Source organism: Phodopus roborovskii, unplaced genomic scaffold, assembly GCF_943737965.1.
Source record: "Phodopus roborovskii unplaced genomic scaffold, PHOROB, whole genome shotgun sequence".
NCBI lineage: Eukaryota > Metazoa > Chordata > Mammalia > Rodentia > Cricetidae > Phodopus > Phodopus roborovskii.
The window spans coordinates 18447352-18467256 of NW_026126541.1; the positions used below are offsets into that span (position 1 = coordinate 18447352).

Here is a 19905-nt window from a genome sequence, read left to right on the forward strand (position 1 = left end):
GAATGCCTGTGTGACACGTCCCTCTGACATCAGTCAGAGACTGAAATCATGACAGAGGCCTGTGCATCCTGTGCTCCTCCAGCATGTGCTATCTTGAAAAAGGCACTATCTGTAAGTGGCTGCTAAGCAAAGTTTTGTTGATCGAGTCTTTTCTCCTGGTGTCTGTGCCCACACAGCCACTGTGGCCACTGTGGAGGTGGCTGTAGGGGCAGATACGGGAATGTTTAAAGGTTTATTTGCTGCTACTCTTTGCTTCATTCCCATCCCATTCTGTTGATCTGAACATCTGCCTTCCAGAACTTCCCTGCTGAGTTCTTCAGTTGTTCTGGCTAGAAAGCTCTCAGGCATGCAACCCTGGGGACTGGTGGGGTGAAGCTGAACTGGGTACTGTAAGCCATGATTACTAAGTTCCCAGGCTCCCCAGGATAGGGACTAAGGTACAGCTATCCTTCACAGCAACTGAGCTGTGAGGATGTTTCTAGTTCTGGGTATCCAGCTTGTTGTCTTGCTCCTTCCTACACCACCATCCAGGCCCCTTGGCAACAATGACATCACTGCACTGATCATTTGCATTAGTCACAGTGTTGGCCCTCCTCCTCCTTCTTGTAACCACATAGGTCTGATCTCTGTAGGGTCTTGGGTCCTGACTCTAGAGTCTTGGGAATAGAAATCTGATGAGCTCATTTTAGGCCAGATGATGGCTGGGACTTGTGGGATCAGCTGGTGCAGTGGTAACTCTGGAGCTGCCTCCTCGGCTACAGGACCACAGCATTCCTTAAGAAGGCGTGCCTAGACCAGCACCTTGTTTCTGGTCCCTCCGTCAACTTTCCCTTTGCTTTGGAGGGATCTGTGGCTAAGCCTTTCCATCTGGAGGAAATTAAAGACTTTCACGCAGCTGCTTTGCTAAGCATCATGGCAGTGGACCCCAGAGGCCACATGTGCTGGGGAAGGTGTGGCCAGGGGGTGTGCAGGTGGCATAGTCCGTGGTTCAGTTGATCTTGTCTGCAGCTTCCAGAACCTAAATCCACGTACTGTTTGTTCTATACTGGCAGTTCCGTTCCTTCCAAATGCATAATGAATGTCCCAAAGAGGGGCTTTTTCTCAGAAACACAGAGCAGTTAGATGTAAGGGCTGGAATTAGGCACTGGGACTCTGAGGGTCTATTAATGAGCCCCAAAATGGGCTTAAACCAGGACCTGGAAATCTCACTATTGGGGATCCACCCCAGGAGATCAAACCCCAGCATAAGTATGCATGCTGCAGCAATATTTAGAATATTGAAGAGAACATGGAAATAACCTTAATGTCCCACATCAGGGAAGTGGTTAGGCAAATTCCAGCATATCTGCTTGATGGGATACTTAAGCAGTCATCAGAAATGGCCTTCATGGGAGATGTCAAATAATGCACATGTTTGTGATATCAAAAGCCAGGGTTGTATTGATCCCTGAATTACTCTAAATAATGCATGGAAAATGACTGCAGAATTCTAGCAGGGATTGACTGTGGGTAATGTTTTTCTTTTGTGTTTCCCAGACGTTCTTTAAAAAGGACGTATTGTATTTATGGTAGGGCACCTGCTAGTTTTGAGCAGTAATGGAAAGCCCCGTGTCTGAGTTCAAACTAATGCCGGTGGGATGTGGAGGCAGCACAGTGGTAGAATGCTTGCCTAGCGCGGGAGAGGGCCCTAGGTTCCAGGCCCAGCCCCAGACAAACAACTAGTGCCAGACATGGTGTGGTTTCCATTAGCCCCATGGAGCCAGCTGCTCTTTTGTGGGACCAAAATAATGTCTACCTCCCAGGGCTGTTGGGAGGTTGAAGAGAGATGAAAAACTCTTGTTCCTTGGCATTAACACTGTGGCACGTGGCAGGTGTCTGGAAATATGGGCATCCATGCTGGCATTGCTCTGGAAGGGAAAACCTGACTCCTACACTTTCAGCCTGAGTGGCCAACCACACATAAGTATTGTTTAGCATCAGTATCTGCTTTCTCTCTTCTCTCTGGAGACCCAGCCTGGTGGAGCGCTCTTATCCTTAGCCCAGAACTGTCTGTCCCTTTACCATGCAGGAACCTATCCTCAGCTTTTGTTTCATTCAGTTAATTTTTTTTTTTTTTAAGAAGGCCTTAGGTACCCGTGCAGAATTACCCAGAAAGGCTATGGAGGGAGGCTGGTTTGCTGGCCATTAGAGGGCTAAAATCTGGCTTGGAACAGTCCTGTTGGTCACAGCAGAGGGGAATCCAGCAGAGAGCAAGTAGGCGATAGGGCTCGAGTCTCAGCTCTTAGAGCCCTTAAATACTCTCCAGCTGAGGAGGCCTGAAGTTCCTACTCAGCATGCCTCTCGTCTTTATTTTATTCTTGTTTTGCATGCGCGCGCGTGTGTGTGTGTGTGTGTGTGTGTGTGTGTGTGTGAGACTTGTGTGCATGTGAACGTGTGCTCATGTGTTGGGGTGTGTGGGTACATGTGCACAAGTGTGCACATGAGTGTGGAGGCCAGAAGCCAATGCTGGGTATCTTGAATTATTTTTCTCTTGCTGAACCTGGAGCTCATCCAGCCATATACTCTGGTTTCTCTTCAGATCGTATAAATCTTTCGTCTTTTACATCCAGCCATTAGCACCTGCTATTTATCTACACCAGCCATCTACATGGAGCCTCCTAGATGCCCTCTGTCCCCCAGCTCCTCGCTATCCTTGACCCCACCTCTTCCTCCATACGTTCCCACCCACTCATTCATTCTGAAGTTCTTTGTGGGCCTCCTGCAGGCCTGCAGGGTTGGTCAAACTTGGAGAGATAGCCATGTGGCTCTCACGTGAATGTCCGCCTGTCCAGGAGGTGATAGTCCACAGGTGCTCTCTGAGAGCTGTCTGGCTGTCAGAGTTCAGCAGGTAGGAAGAGGGGAGGGCAGACCCCAGCTGTTGCATCTGAGTCTCCTGTGGCAGCAGGTTGCCTGGGTGTGGGACCAACTTCCCTCTTTCCACTCAATTCTCAGGGGATGTGGGAATGTCATTTTCATGGACTTTCACAGGGCTCAGGTTTGAGCTAGAGGAACATGTCTGACTTCTGACAACTTCTCCAATCCCAGACATCACTCGGCTAGGTGGGGTCAGGTGCTTGTGTGCTTCCTCGCTCTAGCCTCTGTCCCCTAGGTCTGACAGACAAGATGTTCTTGTCTGGATGGCTGCATCCTTTACTCATCTACAAATTGCTTCGGACACTCTGTCCTCTGGGCTTTCGCTTAGCCTTGAAGCCCATATGCATCCTGACCAGATATACTTCTTGGTCTTTGTTGGTTTCTGTAGGTTTGGGAGGGGGCAGGCAGTTATTGAGGCAGCCCAGGGCATCTACTTCCCATGTGTGTATATATCTCTGTCGTAAGGACCACGGCAACTCATTAACAAGGCCCTGGTGATAGCAGCCAGGCTGTGAGCCTGCGCAGGCCTGTGGAAGAATGCCTGACCCTCATGACCCCATCTCAAGCTGGGTTTAATTAAACTGTCAGCACCGGTCAGAAGAACAAAGCATCCCTTCCCGCCAGGGCCCAGCCCCCATCGGAGGCAGGAGGCTGTGCCACTGAAACGAATAGCTGTACAGAATGGATCTGTCTCGCCTCTGAGGGAAATTACCCGAAGCAGAAGGTGACCTCGCTATTGCCACACGTCCAGGCCAGGAGGCAGAAGAGCTGAGCTTGACCAGCTTCTGGAAAGATGCAGACGGCTGTGTGGGAAGTCGGACTCCCGTGTGGCTTCCAGCTCGGACGGAGCCTCCTTCCTGTCTGAGCTGCCCCCAAGGGTTCTTGCTAGGTGTCCATCACTCCTTAACATCCTTTGTCCAGGGAGAGGAAGCCTGTGAGGGGCTCAGGGTGTTAACGATAGAAATGGCCTTGCTTAGATGCTTAGAGGAAAGCTGACTCAAGCAGCGTCATTCTAGGGGACTTCTCTGCTTCTAGCACATTGTCCGATGTCGTGAAGCTGTGGAGAATGCCAGCGAGACGGCTCAGCAGGCAAAAGCACTTGTCTGTACAAACTGGACAATGAACCTAACCTGGAAGGCAGGGTAGAAGGAGAGAAGTAACTCCCAAAAGTGGTCCTCTGAGCCCACACACCTCATGACAGGAGCTTGTGCTCGTCCATACCATACACAGGCACAACGATAAAGCAGACTTAAACAAAGCAAAACAAAAAGCTGCTCCAAGCCAGGAATAGTGGTGCACACTCTGTGAGTTCAAGGCCAGCCTGGTCTACAGACACCCAGAGCTACATAGTAAGAGACTGTTTCTAACAACAAACAAACAAACAAACAAAAAACCCACCACCAATAAAAAAACCCAAACCAACTCCAGGGAGATACAGGTGGTCCCATCTCCCAAACTTGTTTTCCTATTTAAAAATTTACTTTTTTCGAGGGAATCCCCTTTAAAACCTTCTGGACTTAGTGTTAAACGACTGGCCCAGGTTTCAAACAAGAAGCAATGAGAATCTAGGTTTGAACATCTGACCCCCAATCCATGCGCTTACTGCTAAACTGTCTGTGGCTAAACTAGGGTGAGAAGTGTGTGTGTGTGTGTGTGTGTGTGTGTGTGTGTGTGTGTGTGTGTATATGAAAATGGAGGTTTTCAAGGTCAAGGTCATCAAGGTCCTGAGTCAGTTGGGGCAGAAGGGCCCCTAATCAGCAACATTATCACGTTCTTTTTCTTTGGTTCCTATTTAATGAGGCATGCTTTCCCCAGTGTGCTTTGGGGGTGCGGTTAGGTGGAGACCCATGGTGGGCATGTACCTCTGTCCAGCCTGGCTGCAGACTGAGAGCTGAGGCTGCCAACCCCAAGAGCAGATTCGTCACCCCTAGCTGCCAGGCAGAGCCGTCTGGGGATTATGAGTTAGCAATTATGGAGCACTCTGGAATCTCACCGTGCCTTCCAATCATTACATCTGTGCCTGCTGTCAAGAGAAGAAGGCCAGCATCCCACTGAGCTGGCACAGGGGCCTCCGAGAAAAGGGCAGGGTGGCTGGTCTCATGTTGACAGCTACTTCCAAACAAGCCTCTGTGTTCAGCATGAATGGATGTCTGTCCACACAGCTCTGGCCCGTGCTTTTGGACCCAGTCCAGCCCCAAAATGGCTCAGAACTATGCTGGTCTTCATAGCTATGAACAGCTAGGGTGCCCAAAAAGGGTTTCGTGGTCACCCCATAAGGATGCCCAGTGAATGCCAGGTGTGGTGCCGGCATGGCCCCCGCACCACACAGAGCAGTATAAGGCAGACAGAATTCTTCAGCCAGAGAAGACAAAGGAGGGAGGTGTGCACACAGGCAGGGGCTGTCTGGGAAACCAGGGAATAGGGGTTGTCCCCTTCTTATACTTTGAAGACTATACAAACGACTTTCCTGGGATAGCGAACTTTGGAAACAAGCAGTTAATGGGCAAGAGGTTTAGTTGTCCCACTAAGATATTCAACAAAGTTTCAGCTAGCATGCAACTATTTAAAAATATTTAAATATTTAAGAAATATTCCATTTAAAAATTGGGTTGGGGGATTGCTGTTCAGACAGGGTCTTAGGGACTTGTGCACATACATGTTTGTGTAGCTTGGTGTCCTTGTGGACGCCTAACAGTGGGAATGGGAGGCACCTCTGACTCTTTTGCCTGCTCTGGGTCCTTTTCCTCCTAGGATTACCTTGTCCAGCCTCTGTATGAGGGTTTGTGCCTATTCCTATTGCAACTTGTTATGCTGTGTCCGGTCGATATCCCTGGGAGGCCGGCTCTTTCCTGAAGGGAAATAGAGGAGGAGTGGATCTGAGAGAGAGGGAGGGAGTGGGGAGGATTGGGAAGAGTGCAGGGAAGGGAAACTGGTTGGGGTGTAACGTATGAAGAGTAAAAGAGAAGAATAAAAGAGAAAAGGTGGCAATAGGAGGATACATTGATAAATAAGCATTGTGTAGAGATTTAGCACTGATGGAAATGATGCTTGAGCAATCTGGAAAAACAATGGCCCATATTGGTACATGAAAACCTAGGATGTTAAGGTTATCTATTGCATTGAAGAACAAACTTAGTGGAGGGGGGGATAGGGTCTCACTGTGTAGCCATAGCTGACTTGGTTTGGAATTCATGGAGTAGTCTTGTGCTTCTGCTTCCTGGATGCTGGGATTGCAGGTGTGAAGTAGCATGCCTGGCTTCATGTATACATTTGCCTATGGATGTTTGAGTGTGTGAGTTTGTGCATGCAGGTGTATGTATGTGGGGACATGGGTGCTTATGGGGACCAGAGTTGATAATGTCTTTGCCATTGCTCCCTCCCCCTTAGCTTTTGAGACAGTGCTTTTCCCTGAATCTAGAGCTCACTAATTTGCTAGACTGGGTGGGTGGCCAGTGAGCTCCAAGCATCTATCTGCCTTTGTCCCCTCTTCCACCCTGCCCCCAGTGCTGCTGTTCCTGGCTTTTTATGAGGGTATCGGGGATCCTAGCTCAGGTCCTCGAGCTTGTATGGCAGGCATTTTATTGACTGAGTCATCTCTCCAGCACACACACAAAATGCTTTCTTTTAAAATTAAGTTTAATATCATTGCAACATGTAGTGGTTATATGACTATCTGTTATGTCTTACATGCCAGACACTTTTCTGCTTTTGGTTGTTACAGTTCCGTGCAATCCGTGTCTGATAGTGTAGGGACTGAGGCTCACAGGGTTAAACACAGTGTGGTATGGCTGACTGTTGGTGAATCTGGCTCTGGCTGAGTAGCTGCTCCTTTTTTATATACCTCAAGTCCTGGGATTAAAGGCGTGTGATCCCAAGTGCCGAGATCACCTTTGTGTGAGCTGTTCCTCTTTAGGACTGGATCAATTTCATGTAGCTTGGTGTGGCCTTGAACTAACAGAGATCCATGCATCTGCTTGTCTCTTGAGTTCTGGGATTAAAGGTGTGTGTCACTATTGCCTAGCTCTATGGCTTGTGGTTAGTGCTGCATTCTGGACCCTCAGGCGAGCTTTATTAAATCATAAATAACATTTCACCACAGATTGCTCTGAAGGTTTCTAGGAAGGTGGCTGAGCACCGAGGAGTGTGTAACAGTGGGTGGAGGAAGTGGGTGTGGAGGCATAAGACGGGGATTCCAGCTGCCCATGAGCACGGCTCGCATTTCCCACTGTTGCATAGAGGTTCCCTGGAAACAAGCATAGATGGGTTCTTAAAATGTTCTAGAATGAGGACTGCGTTGGCAGTAGGCAGTGGGAGTCACAGAGTGTTCTTAGAGCAAGGTGACTATGCAAATGCATCCCAGACCCTCCCTGTGGACCCTCCTCTCCCTGCTCCCTGAACCTGAGCCGGAGGGAGGGTCTGTCTCGCAAGCCTCTGGCTCAGTGGAGAGAAGGTGTCCCCTTGTGCTTTTATGACACTTAATGGGGTAAAGTATACACAGCAGTTGTCTTAACCACAGAGAATGTAACAGCCAGTGGCATTACATGCACTCAGGTGTGCGACCATCACCACTGTCTGTACCTACATATCTCCCCACACCTCTGTCCCCTTTAAACAGTAGCTCCGTCTCCCTGCCTGGACCTCTGTTCTGCTTTCTGTTTTTAAGACTCTGCCTGTCCTATGTCACATAAATGGACACATGAATGCTTATTTCCCTTAGCATGGCACTTATTTTCTGAGGTCCATTCATATTGTTGTTCTTGCTACTGACCACATAAGATTCCACTGCTTGGATGGCCCACATTTTCTTTATCCATCCAGCTGCAGATGGACCTGGGGTTACATTGCCAATCTGTCTGTTAGCCATCACTGGAACCTCAGTTAGAGTTCTTATAGCTTTCTTTATAATCCAGAGCCCCCCTTTCCTTACCAGCTGAACAGAATCTCACCCAGGTTCTGCCTTGCTTTCTCTGGAGCCAGTGGGTTCATCAGGCTGAATAGGCTGCCTGGCCATGTTCCTGCTGGTCAACTATTCAGAGGCTATGGGAGGAGAGGGTCAGCCTTCCCGCCCTTCCTAGCTGACTCTGGGATGCACACTGTAAGTCTGGGCTTGGCTCCACTGGATCTGGGTTCAGCCTTAGCCTGTGGCGCACAGACCCAGTGCTGGTTGTTTAGGCTAAAGTTATCCATTGGTGGCACATTAAGTGATGTGTTGGAAGAGTTGTCTGGACACCCTACTATGAGGGCAATCACAGACACAGACAAGATCCTTGCTTCCAGGAGCTGGGGGAAGTGGATCTGGAAGTGCATGAGGAGAGGTTGAGGGAAAAGGGTGTCCCTTGCAGCTGGAGTTGGTGAGCAGGGGTTCTGATAAAAATGGGTTTGGGAGCCATTATAGTCGCTTGTATATGTACATAGGTTCTGATGAGCCCTGTGTGTGTGTGTGTGTGTGTGAGAAAGAGAGAGAGAGAGAGAGAGAGAGAGAGAGAGAGAGAGAGAGAGAGAGAGAGAGAGAGAGAGAGAGAGGCTGTAACTGTGACAGAGTTCGGCTTTGTAGCCTGGACCACCCTGGAATCATAGACTCCAATTTTGATGTTGATGGCCTGGGACCTGGCATCTCCTTTAGTTCCAGCCTTTAATGAAACACTGTAGCTTGGGTGATTCTATTTCCTGTTTGGGATTCCTAGGACACATCAAGGGATCCCGAGGGTCTCAAAGGATAGCTGGTGGGTTTCTCAGGAGACCCTGAGTCTGTGCTGTGACCCAGCTTGCTACTACAGTGTGCTGTCTTTGGTTTGCTGGGCCTTGCAGCATGGGCAGACTCCGTAGTTATTCTGTGGGTAAGAATCCCTGTCTGGCAGTTGATTAATTTGGGAAAATACATTATTGATGCAGCTATTTTAACAGCCTTTTTTTTTTTTTTAACTGTTGGGTTTGGGTGTGGGGTGAGAAAAGTTTAAAAAACGGTATCTTTTCTGGACAGGAACCAATGTTTGTTGTGTTAATTGTTCCTGCCTCAACCCTTGCATCTAATGTCCTGTTCACAGTGTCCATCCACTTCACACGTGTCTGGCTTCATCCCCAGTGTTAATGAGGAACCTGCAGAGTCTAGCTTTGTTCCAGGGAGCTCAGAATATCCTTGTTCTCACAGGTGGCCTGGGAGGTACTGGTTGGGTCAAGAGGCAGTGAAAACTGGTTCAGTTACTCTCAAGTGCCTGCCAAGTCCCTGGTTCTTTCCCGCCATCTTTCTGACCTTGACAAGCAGGCTAGACGGTGCTGACCCTCATGCAGACCCAGTGAGCCAGAGTGGGCTTCATTGGTCAGATTGGTTCTGGCACCATGGCTTGCTAAAAGACATTGTCGGGCTAGAGCCAGGAGAGCCTGTGAGGCGACAGCAGCCTGCAGAGATGACAGGGCAACTCTGACTTTGATATGAGCCGTATGTTTCCTCTATTAAACAGTTATTGATGTGTAGGTGTGTTTGCGTGTGTGTGTATATGTGTATGTGTGTGCGTGCATGTGTATGTGTGTGTGCATGTTCGTATGTGTACATGTGTGTGCATGCATGTGTGTGCATGTGTGTCTGTGTGTGTGTGTGTGCATGTGTGTATGTGTATGTATGTGTGTGTGTGATGTGGGTGCCCATGCTGCAATGCACATGTGGAGTTCAGGGACACCTAAGGAATCCTTTTCATCCTTCTGCATGGTTCTGGGAATTGAACTTAGGTTTCAAATTTGTGCAGCTCAGCTCAGTGAGTGCCTTTCGTACCTTTACTATGCTGTCATCTCACCCACCGTAGGTTTTCCTTTTGAAATGGGGTCTCGCTAAGTGGCTGAGGCTGGTCTCAAACTCATGATCTTTCTGTGTTGGCGTTCCTCGAATTGGGATTGTAGGTTGGTGAAGCTATGTCTAGAGTTTTTTCTTCACATTTTAACGAGACAATTTGTCAGTTTTAGTATTCGTGACTCTTCTGAGCTGACAGCTGTGAGCCAGTTTTCCCATGGTGCCTCGTCACAGTGTAATGGACCGGGAGCCATGCTTCTCTTCAAGGACATCAACCCAGTGTGTTTTCCTTCCCTGGTTAAGATCTGCCTGTGCTTTTAGAATGTTTTTATTAGCATGTACCAATTATATATAATGGTGGGTTTCATTATGACATTTCATACATATATATGTAATGTATTTTGATCATCGTCACCCCCCATTACCATTTCCCTCATTTGCCCACCCCTAGTCCTACTCAGGCAGGCCCCTCTTCTGTTTTTATGTTTTTAAAAAAAATGTTCTTGAATTCAGTTTGCAAATATTTGATTGAGAATTTCTACATCTGTGTTCATTAGAGTGGTTGTTATATAATTTTATTTTATTTTTGTTATGCCTCTCTAGTTTATCATGATAACAACTAGCCTCTGAGTTTGTAAACATTCCTTCTGAGTCTAGTTTATGGAATAATTTGAAAAGGATTTGTGGATTGGTGCTAGGTTTTTTCTCTTTATGAACCCTCGATAGAATTCTTCAGAGAAGCTTTCTGTGCCTAGACTTGAATTTTTTAAATTTATTTTGCTTACAAAATTGTCGTGTGTGTGATGTGCATGTTCATATTTGTGAGTGCAGGTGTGCACACACAAATCAGAAAAGTGTTTTTGTAGTCTGTGTGGGTGTGAGAGGACTATTGTGGGTACCAGTCCTTGCTTTCCACTTGTTTGAGGCCGGGCGTCTTGTGTGACTTCATTTCCCATCTTCCTGTAGGAACACCGGGATCACAGACATGTGCTGCCATGGCTGGCTTTTGCATGTATTCTGGGGATTTGAACTCAGGTCCTCGTGAATGTGTGACAAGTGCTTTATTTACTGAACCATCTCCCCAGCCCCGTGAACTTTTTTAGTTGGGAGATTTTTAATTACGGTTTCAATATTGTTGCTTGTTTTAGATCTGTTTAATTTTTATGAAACTCATCTTGGTTTGACTTTGGTAGGTCCTACACACTGGGAAAGTCTCCTTCTCTTTTGGATTTTACAAGTTACTGGACTATAATTTTAAGGCATGTCCTTTTGACTTTCTGAATTTTTTGGTATCTGTTGTAATATCTCTATTTTCATCTCTAATTTTATTGATTTTGGTGTTCTCTCATTTTTTTTTGGTCAATTTGCCTATCAGTTTCATTGATTCTTTGTATTATTATTTTTTTTGTTTTTATTTCAACCATTTCTGCTCTTAATTACTTGTCTGGTCTGATGTTGCTGGCTTTAGTTTGTTCTTATTTTTCCAAAGCCATAAAGTCATTATTACATTATTTTAAATTTTTCTGATCTGATACAATTACAAAGTTTATTTTCATTTTGTGCATGTGTGAGCATGCATGCGTGCGTGTGTGCGTGTGTGTGTTAGCGTATGAATGCCATTACATGTGTGTGGAGGTCAAAGGACCAACTTTGGGCAGTTGTTTCAGGTCTGGGGATTAAACTCAGGTAATCAGATTTGATACCAAGCACCTTTAGGCACTGAGCCAACTTTCTGACCCCTGTAATATTTTAACGTAGACACTGATAGGTATAAACTTCCCTTATAGGGTAGCTCTCATTGTATCATATAGGTTTTGTTATGTTGTGTCTTTATTTTCTTTTAATTCTAGAATTTCTTTATTCAGTGGTGTATTATTTGATCTCCATGGGTTTGTGAATTATTTTTCTAGTTTCACTTGCTGTTGGTTTCATAGCCAGCAGAACACAAGAAGCAACTTCGACTTCCCTGTGTTTTGAGGCTTGTTTTGTGTCCCAATGCACAATTTATTTTTAGAGACAGTCCCAGACTACAGTGTTGGGGTGGAATGTTCCATAGATGTCTGTTAAGTTCATTTGACCCAGGATGTCATTAGTGCAGTGTTTCTCTGTTTTCCTTTGGTTGAGATACCTCGTCTATGAGTGAGAGAGAGGTATTGAAGTCCCCATGATTATCACACTAGGGCTGCTCTGTGACTTCCGTCTTGTAGTTTTGTTTTAGGAAATAGGGTGTGAGTTTGGTGCCTGTGTTTGGAACCGTAATGTCCTCTTGATGGATCATTCCCTTCTCAGCATGAAATGTTTTCTTTATCTCTCATGATTCCATTTTCCTTGACGTCTGTTTTGTCCGATATCAAAGGGACTCAGTGGACAGGGTCAGGCACCTGGATCTGGGTTTCGTTGTGGGTGTTTGTATTTGGAGGAGGGTGACAAACATTGGGGGCCATCTGGAAAAGCATTTTATTGGGGGTTTAGTCCAAGGCCTAGGGCTGTTTGGTGTGATGAAAAGAAAATACAAACAAACCTGCAAGAGATTTTTCAAAGCCATATGAAGAGTTGCTTCGAGGATGAGGGAGCCGATTTGTTCCAGAAGCTGAGCACAGTAGGCAGGAGGTTTGGGGAAGCCATTTGTGTTCCTAAAGCCTGAGGGCACCGGCTGACATGGGGTGGTGGCCTGTCTACTCATCCCTCATCCCTAGGAGATCAAGCAGCAGCTTTGTCCATTTCTGCTAGGACGTGTGCAGAAGAGCTGGCCTGGGTGTGATAGCTTTGGGGTGTTCACGAACACAGCCATTTAGCAAGTGGAGCATTTAGGAGCAGAGAGTGGCCTCTCTGTGATCATGTTGTGAAACTGGCAGGTGGTTGGAGCATGAAATTCCCCTGACCCAAACCTCTGAGTTAGAAGCTAACCCTCCAGCAAAGTGGCTCTAGTGAACTGTTGAACAAAATATTTGCAGGCCCTGAGTTGTGTCTCATATTTGAGAGTCAAATTTGACAAATCCATTTGGGGATAACCTGGGATCTGAGAACGGACAGAAGTGTGGCTTTGCCACAGTGTTCCTTAGGAGGTGTGTCTGGCCCAGATGTGCAGGCTAAATGCTCCGTGGCCTGGCCCCTCCCACTTGTCCCCCCTGCACATCGATTGACTCATTCCCCTTTTGAAGTTGATGCCCTTGTTTTAGGAGCCTGGTTTCTGCACCCCGTGTTCTTCCAACAAAGGCGCTTCTGTGGGCAGACCTCAGTGACCAAGCAGGAAAGGGTTAGGAGGGAAAGCTATTGACGGAATACCAATAAGGAAGGAAGTGTGTTCCTACAGAATCAGGGGCTCCTGGCAAATCTGGGGCCCACTTGTACTGTCCAAACAGAGCAGAGAGTCCCTTCACAGCTTTGCTTTACTGGTCAGCAGCGGGAGGGAGGATGGGAGAGAAGGAGGAAATACCTCACAATGAGAAGTTTAAGTTGCATCTCTTGTTGGGGAGGGGCTGGCTGGGCACTGCAGGGCCAACAAAGAGACAGTGTGGGCTGGCGACAGTTAGGGGGACACATGGCAACTAATGGGGTAGTAATGGGCGGGGAGGTAACCTGGGAAAGCTGGTACAAGGAAAGCTGGCGCATAAATTTTGGTCGTGTGACATCCTCCTTGGCAAGGAGACAGGCACAACTGTCACCCTCCCCAAGGCCAAAGCCAGAGATGTCACGGCTCCCAGAGATGTGGCCAGGGTGAGTGATGGTTGGAAGGGGAGAAGCCAGGCTTCTGTGCAGTGGCCAGGGAAAGAGACGGAGCAGAAGCTCCAGATAAATGCCAGGCATAAAGGTAAAGACGCAGGATAGAGCCTCACCTCTGAGAGCCTGTGCTAATCTGGGGAGCCCTCATATACTCACTGGGACTGGCATTATGACCCCAAAAAGAGGAGCTTGAAGATGGGGAGGCCCAGGAGCTCTGCATGCCATTTCCACAAAGACCCTTTGAACATGTCACCTCCCAAAGAGGACAGTATTTATTGCCTGGGGGCTTTTGGAGGAAGCCATTTCACAGTTTGTATTTGGACTTTTTATGGCTTCCGTGGGGTTCCCCAGACAACCCGGGGCGTCCCGGAGTCCAGAACAGTGAGTGTGCTGTCAGTGAAGGTTTTGGTTCAGTCTGTTACACACCAACTGTTTTTTGATCAAGTTAATAATACTCTTAAAAAAAAAAGCAACTTTTTATTTATTTGTCTTTGTGTGTGTGATTAGCTCTCTTCTTCAGAGCCCTTAGAAATGTTTAAGAAAGAACAGACAGATCCACCCCCACAACTGATATAGACACTGTGAGCCCCTCCTTCAGGGCTCCAGGCCATGGTGTGAATCCTTAATGCGACCCCCAGTTGGTGTTTGCAAAGTAGCAGCTGCCCTTAGACCCCCGAGGACTTCCAGTTTCCCATGGTGAACATCCCTCAGAAAGGCTATGGGAATTCTCTGCTTAATCTTAGCCGGAAGGCGATAGTGATGGGAATTCTGGAGATGACCCCCAGCTTGCTGCTGCCTGAGAGCCAGTCTACCCCGGGCCTCTGTCTCTGGATGGGTGGTGGTTCACTCACACAGCTAACTTATTACCAGCCTGCCACGTGCGGTCATTTGTCAGGCACTGGTTTGAGGATGGATTAGGTATGGCGTTGGGTTTAGGTGGGAGTTAGTGGTAAAGCCGCATGCAGTTACTCATTTCTCAAGTGGGTGGTGTAACCTGTGAGGGTTTGATGGCTGCTTTATAGCCTGGCTTTTGGCTTTTTCCCTCCCAGTACCAATGAAATGGGATGGGGGTGGGGGCATGGAAGAAAATGAGTGGACGTGAACAGCCAGCCCTATCTCACAGGGACAGATGCATACCCATTGCCACACAGCTGTGCCAATGTACCCGACTGCCATTCATCTTCTCTTGTCACGGACGTATTGCATTTTGGTTTTGGTACCTGGGGACCTTCATGTCTTAACTCCTTGAGAGGTGACCAGAAAACACAAGCCAATTCCCTACAAGTCCCACCTTCATTTACAGGAAACAAAGGGCCAGGAATCATTTTGGGGCAGCTTCTTACAGTAAGTGGTGTAAGCAAGAGCTGGAACCCATTTATTGCTGGTCTGTAGTAGCATCTTTCACAGCTAGCCGACCTTAGCATGAGACCAACCTCCCTTGTTCCCTTGGGACAGCTGTGGATGAACCCTCACCACAGACCTCAGTGACTGCCCCCTGGGTCCCCACCACTGTGCCCTCTGTGGATCAGCAGCATCTCTTGACAGTGGGATTGAGTGTGAGGCTCTGCAGTGTATTTCTAAAGGGACGAGTGAGCCCTTTGCGTGGAGGAGCCACGGAGCAGCTTCCATCGGGTGGTGTCTTCTCTGGTGCTGGGAAGTGGCTTTAATCAGGGAACAAACAGAATGTGGGAATTGAGACTCTGGGCCCTGGAGTCAAACTGCTCCTCTACTTACTGACCTCAACCTGGGGCAAAATCCAGACTAGGTCTTCTGCATGTTTTAAAAAAGTCTTTGTGTGTGGAAGTGGAGGGGGCTACGGTGCTTGTGAGTATGCGTATGGTGTGTGTATGGGAGCCCAGGCATGTGAGCCGTGGCTCCAAAATGGAGGTCAGAGGATAATTTCCAGCCTTGGTCCTTGCTTTCCACCTTTGTTTTACCTGTTTTTTAAATTTTTACAAGGAGGAAGGAGTTTTCATTAGGACACTTCCACGTGCATGTCTGTGTTTGTGTGTATGTGTACATATATGTATGCATGTACGTGTGTGCACACATGCATACACACACACACACACACCCAATCTTTTTCCTTCTTTTTTTTTTCCCCCTTTCCATAGCCTCAATAGTATTCCCCTCTCTCCTTTCATTTTAATCTTTCACCTTGTTTGGCACAGTGTCTCTTCTTCTCTTGGCACATCAGGCTAGCTGGCCTTAGCTTCCAGGATTTTCCGGTGTGTCTCCCACCTCACTGGAGGAGAGCTGGGATTACAGGGCACACCACCACAACCAGCTTTTACATGGCTTCTGGAGACCCAAACTCAGGTCCTTATGCTTGCCTGCCAGTTACTTTATTCTCTGAGCCACCTTCCCAGCCGGAGACTCAGTGATCTCATCTGGATAAAAGGTATGAAAAGCCTAGATTCTGAGTACGGGTCACCTCAGGTGATGATGGCAGCGGGAGCATCGGAGACATACTAAGCTTATGTTTTTCTTGATGTTTAGTTTAAGTCCTCTCATATGCGCATACACACTCATATATATGGAAGGGCACACACATATATACACACATACACATGCATACACACAAATATATACATACATATGGGGAAAGATTAAATTTTTGTTATCCAATTACTAATGTTTTCATTTTCCTCATATTCTTGACTATGTTAGAACAAACTTTTCCAGAGAGGTTTTTAAGATTTGCAAGGGTTTTTCTGTTTGGTTTTTTTTTTTTTTTCAGAATCAAGACACTTAAGCATGCCTTAGGCTGGCTACCAAGTGTGATGATTCTTTTCAGCAAGAGAAAAACAAGCCATGAAATGGCCCTCTCCAGAGTGCTCTAGGTTGTATCTTCTGTTTCTGACTGGAGGTCCCAGAAAGACTTGATTTTTCTTCACTGTCTGGAGGAGGGAAACCCTGTGTTCCCATCCCTGTCCCCATCACCTTCTTCACCATCAGTTGGAGACACAGTGTCCTGCAGCCCAGGCTGGCTGCAAACCGATGAGGATGACCTGGGACTCTGGGTCTTCCTGCCTTCGCCTCCAGGGTGCCGCAGTATAGGTGTGCACCACCACAGCTGGTTTTATCTGGTGCTGAGGATGCACATGAGGCGCACGTTCTACCAACTGAGCTACATCCCCAGCCCTGCAAGACATTAGTTTTTAGAGAAATTAAAATGAAAAAGCAAGCGCCTTTTGTGCTGACAAGAGGGATGGACCTAAATCAGCAAAAAGGGTCCTATTCTTCTCCATTTGACCTCACTGAGGAGTGACTGGGTTGAAGTCCAAGAGGGAGGATGCTGGCCCGTCTGGCTCATTTACTCCTCCGCGTCGGTCTTTGTTGAGGGGGAGGACTTGGCAGTTATCCGCTTTGACACTAACACGGAAGATGGGTCCCAGCTCAATCTGTTCCAATCCGGTCCCCATTGTTCCCATCACCTTCCACCCAGAAGGGACAGAGCTTGAGAGGTGTCCCGTGCCCTAGCTCATGCTACACAGTCTATCTCATCAAGTGTTGGGGACGTGGTGTTGTAGGGTAAACTCTGAAGTTGGGGATTCGTCACATGGAAAGATTTCTCAGCTTTTGCAGCCTTGAAGGGGAGGGGGGCAAATCATGCTGTGCTCTGTAATAAGCCCAGCAGGGATGTTTGTTTTTATTTTTATTTAAAGTGTTTTACACACACACACACACACACACACACACACTCACTCACTCACTCACTCACTCACGAAGAGAGCCTAGCGCTTTTTGTTTAGTTGTACTTTGCTTTGGAGGAAGACATTATGTCCTTGTTGGCAGTAACCACTTCTTGGCCTTGCCTTCTTTCTGTCCCCTCTTCCATGATTCCGGAGCTGTGGGAGGACGGGGTTTGATGTAGATGCTGAATTAGGGCCCAGCGTTCCCAAGTTCCTTATCTCTGCGCCTGCCCAGGCGTGGACCTCTGTTTATCATCACAGCAAAGAGAAGCTCATCGGGTGAAGCAAGAGATATGCATTTGTCTGTGGTCCTGAAGCCGGCAGGAGTCGGTCAACTACCATGCTCATTTAGAGGATCACAGTGGAGGTTCTACCCTGGCTCTCAATCTGATCAGAGAGATCGTTAACGTAAGGACAAAGCATATCACGTTGAGCTTTACTTGGGGGCAGTACCCGTCTTCTAGGTACAGGAAAGCCTCTAGAATGTCCTTCTTCTGCTTGCGGCAAATACTCTACCCACCCCAGGTCTGGGCTCGGTGATTGCTTTGGGAGGCAGGAGGGGGATGTTTAGTGTCCCAAGCTTTGTGGCTGCTGCAGCCCCTTTTCTCTCTGCTTAGGGCACAGGTTTGGGGTCTTTCTGCTTGCTCTGAGGCCGCAGATCACTGCCCTCGGTCTTGACAGGTCTCACGGTATTCGGCTGTGTCTCCTCAGGGACTGTGAGAGGTGGCTTTTGTGTTTAAGTCTCACAGCTGCTTTGTCTAGTCATATGACTTTGGACCAAAACATGAGCCTCCAAACCTACTTCCTCACGTGTAAAATGAGGGGAGTGGGTGTTGACCTGCTCTGAAGCAGATGAAGACAGGGCAAGAGACTCGGGAGAGGTGAGTCAGGCAGCAGTGGTACCGGCTCCCAGACGCATGCGCAAGGACTGTTCCTGAAGCCCAAACCTTCCAGTCCCAGGGCAGAGCGCCCCAGCCTTGATGCGGTCTCTCTCTCTCTCTCTCTCTCTCTCTCTCTCTCTCTCTCTCTCTCTCTCTCTCTCTCTCTCTCTCTCTCTCTCTCTCTCTGCCCTTTCCCTTTCTTCCTCTTCCCCTCTCTCCCTCTCCACCCCTAGGTCTGATCTGTCCTCCCCTTCCTCCACCTCCCCTTTCTTGCTTTTCTTCAGTGCTGGGAATCAAATCCAATGTCTCGCCCCACATGCTAACCGAGTGCTCTGCCCATCGCCGGTATCTGCAGCCCTTACCCTTCGTTTGTTTTGATGCTGTGTCTGCATGTCCAACACTGGAAAGTCAGATTTCTGACAAAGGAGTTTTGTCCCCTGACTTGCAACACCCACAGTTTGCCAGCAATCCCCTCCATTGCCGGTACCTTGGGCAGCCTGGTTTTGACAATCCTTGGCACTCTGGCATCTTCTGGCTGTGGTCTATGTGTATGATTCTGAGTTTGTCCTGTTCCTCTGGTCTAGGTACCATCTGTCTCTCTCAGCCTCTGCTCCTGGTACCCTTCTCATCGGGGAGATATCTTTCTATGGCCTCATCTTTAAAACACCAGTAATATCCCTTCTTTCTTTTCTCCTTGGTTGGTGATGGGGAGGATCTCAGAGTTCCAGCCTAAAGAAAACAAATACTGTTCAAAAATTCAGTGCATGTCTGTTATAGAAATGGCCTTATGGATTTCAACCAGAAGGGACTTTTTTAAGATGAGAAGGACTTGGGAAGACTTATAAGAGCAGGAGGCAGGGGTGTGGGTGAGGTCTACTGACAGAATAAGCACTGAGTGTGTGTGAGGCTCTGGAGTCAGTCGCCAGCATCAAACGGAGTTCTGCATGCAGGTACAGTCATTCCACCGATGACGTCACCATCCCACGCCTTCGTGGTATGTTAGTGTTCCACAACCATGCTGAGCCCTGCGCAGGGGTCCTTTATGGGGACCTGGGAGCCGGGACTCACACCCATGGAGTTTGGCCTTCATGGCCTCCATTGTGTGAAGAGACATGATGCGGGTTCCCAGCCAGCCTGGGAACCTACGTGGTCTGGTCTTTGCTTTGCCAAGGATGAGGGTTGCTCCAGTGCCGAGTAGTACTCTGCACATGGAAGTCTGGTTCCTGTCAATCTTCCCAGCGGGTGGGGGAGTGGAGAACTTTTAGAGACTTGTCAAGAGCACACAGTGAGAGAGTGGACGACACTGGTGTCCTCTCCACCTCTCCAAGACCACACCAACCAACCAAGAAGCCAATCAAAGGCAATGAGGACGCCATTACTGTGGCCAAAGGTGACCATCGATGCCATGGGATGTGTGGATACCTTGAATCCGCTCTGGAGGAGAAAGTACTGACTTGAACCGTGGTGGAGGGATGTCTGCTAGGGACAAGAAAGTCTTAGTGCAAGGTGGCCTTCCTTCAATAAAAGGAACCTGCTAAGAACCTCAGGTGGAGAGATTCCTGCTACTCAAGGCTAGGATGAAGCAATTGTGAGGAGGTGGCCGGCCTCCTGTGCCTTTCTGGCTTGCATTCTCCTGTAGACCTTGCCTGCGTGGTGGAAAGCCCCCATCCTACCCAGGGGCACAGAGAAAAGGCTGCCCTTTCCCAAACTCTGTGTGCTTTTCCCAGGGGCCATTGTTCCTGGTTGCCAGGAAACCAGGGCCTTCAGGTGTCACCCTGGAGACAGGGGCCTGGGTATTTGGGTTTAGGTCAGGCACAATAATGCCTGCAGAATGAGATGGTATCCCCAGGACCTCCTCAGTCATTTGTCACACAATTGTGGTTCCCAATGGCTGCTCGGACCCAGGGGATGA

General features: G+C 48.1%; 1 protein-coding gene across 1 annotated transcript in view; it reads left to right on the top strand.

Moving 5' to 3' along the window:
• Positions 1–19905, top strand: part of Slit1 (slit guidance ligand 1) — a 140958-nt gene that overhangs the window by 24350 nt on the left and 96703 nt on the right. The window lies entirely within an intron of this gene.